The following is a 2,455-nucleotide window of genomic DNA, read 5'->3' as shown; positions in this document are numbered from 1 at the left end:
AATTGTAAAATTATAAAATTTTTAAATATTTGATCAGTTATAATTTTATTACAAACTAGTCAAATTATTTAATATCTAAAATAAAATAAATACATTTTTCATCGTCAACTTTTTAATGTGTGAAATATAAAGAAAACTAAAAATAGGACATCCACACGATGAGATAGATGAAGTTAAGTAGAGAGAGGGTGATAAAGTTCAAATCCAGATGGCAACTCTGTTAATCTCCACATAAACTCAACTTCTCACCTTCTAGGTTTTCCTTCAACTTCTGATCTTCCGCCGATGACTCCGACGACGCCGAAACTAAATCCACTGCTGCTGATGCATCATCATCATCAGATCCAGACAGTTTCGACAACAAACTCTCTCAAATCAGGTTGCGTTACCGCAGCGGATCTGGAAAGAAGGCTGAGATTCGCAAGAGCCGAAAAGGACATAAATCATCTCTTCTACAAGGTCATTGCAATCAACGGATGTTGTTCGAAAGGAGATGATCTCGAAAGCTCTTAGTTGACCTAATTTAGATTTGAGAAGCCACAGGTATCTTCCAACCCTCCTCCTCTGCGTTTTCCTCTCATAATTTGACTTAGGGGATGACAAATGTTTTGAACAACAGGAAGGGGAAGGTAACTCAGTAGTAAACAAACGTCTCTACCTAGTTTGGTTACTCAACTTTCAAATACCAGTTGCAGGCAATGGCTGAGGAAGAAGTCAAACATAACAGGTTAATAATTCCAGTTCATTCCTCTTCTTTGCTTTGATAGAACATTTGCGAATGTCTTCAGATCTCAGAAACGTAGTACATCCTTTTCTCAAAATTTAAAATTAAAAACTCGCGATTCACCATCAACATCAAACCTCACACATTTGACATTCCTTTTCTTTTTCCCATCCCTGCATTTTATTCATAAGTAAGACAACGGAACATATGAATTATCAGATCAAATCTTAAAACAGTTTACTTACAGTGTATGATTATTGATGCCATTGATAAAACGGGCAATGTTGCTTCTGTTATCAGCTGATAACGAGACTTCTTGAGACTTCTTGATGGATCAGAAGCATAAAGCAATGTCATTATGCTATCTCCATCATCATTTTCGCGCTTCTTCAAATAATCAACATCTCCAACATATTCCGATATTATAGTCAGATCCTTTATCTGTCTATCCACTTCAACAGTATATCTATCCAAAACAACAAGGAAGAAAATCTTGAAACCAATTTTTCTGTACATGTGTATTCTATTCTTTATAGAAAAGGCATAAACTACAATTAACTCACCCTTCAATTGGGTCATAAACAACCATTAGGGGGAGGCATTCCCCTCTTTCCATCATGCTTTTGCACAAATTTAAGGCTTCACAATCCTATTTTGACAGAACCTGCACAATTTCAAATATATATATGAATTTTTACTATCCAATCGATTGAATTATGGAAGCCTCGATCTTTGTTAAGACATTTTACCTGCACTCCGCTATGCTCCAAAGCAGCAGAATTTGCGAATCTAGGAGCCATTCCGGGCATGTAAGTGAGCTCGTTTCTGTAATGAGCTCCGGTTGATGTAAGAGTTGTTGCCAGCGAGGCCATTTGTTCTAATCTCCTAGTGGGATCTTCAGTTGGAATGTAGGGCAGCAACCTTCTTCTCTTCTTTAATGATGAAAAATTGACTGTTCTTTTTCTCTTCTTTTTGTTTTCTGCAAGTATTATAGAGATAAGAGAAATCTTCAGTTCATCAATGGCATCCTTTTTAATTGCGAAAAATATTTTAATTTTTGTTTATAGAGGTGTGTTAAAGAAACAAATTGATTATTCTATTTTTGTTGTGTTAATAACTTGATAGCAGCATGATTAATTGATATTCTGTTTTTGTTGTATTAATAATTTGTGACAGGCACTTATCATTTGTGAACAGGAACAAGAACTTCAATTTGATTTTCAGCTTTATGGGTAAGAACTTACAGTGGTGGTCTCTCTTTTTAGCCATTCCAGTTCATCCCTCTTATTTTGTTTGATAGAACATTTGTGAATGTCTCTAGATCCCAAGAAACGTAGTTCATCCTTTTTATGACCTAATAATGTATCCATTCCCAGGATTTATATAGTATTACAGTAATTACATATAGATAGTACCTTCTAGATATTAATGTCTGTCTTCTTGTATTCTAGATTCTGAGGATTAGTTTCAATGAGATTGTCAAGATTGATATGTTTGTCTATGCTTTTGGAGATGAGGTAAATTTTTTAATGTTTTCCTTCATTATGAACCATATATTGTATTAACACTTCTATAAACAGAATGTAAGACTTGTCAAGGTTGCTCTTAGGATTGGTGCTGGTAACATGGTAAATGCTATTCTATGAAAGTTTCACATAAGGTACTTTTAAGAAGAAGAAAAACTTATTTTATTCCTTGCGAGGAATATGCATGATCAATATAACTTAGTAT

The 2,455-nt window shown here is 34.5% G+C and overlaps 1 pseudogene; it reads right to left on the bottom strand.

The window, feature by feature from the left end:
- Positions 1–220: 220 nt before the first annotated feature.
- Positions 221–2,094, bottom strand: LOC124944853 (annotated as a pseudogene).
- Between the last annotated feature and the right edge of the window lie 361 nt (positions 2,095–2,455).

This window comes from Impatiens glandulifera, chromosome 7 (genome assembly GCF_907164915.1).
Source record: "Impatiens glandulifera chromosome 7, dImpGla2.1, whole genome shotgun sequence".
NCBI classification, from domain to species: domain Eukaryota; kingdom Viridiplantae; phylum Streptophyta; class Magnoliopsida; order Ericales; family Balsaminaceae; genus Impatiens; species Impatiens glandulifera.
The sequence above is the reverse complement of the archived record's forward strand: the minus strand, read 5'-3'. Positions and strand labels throughout refer to the sequence as shown.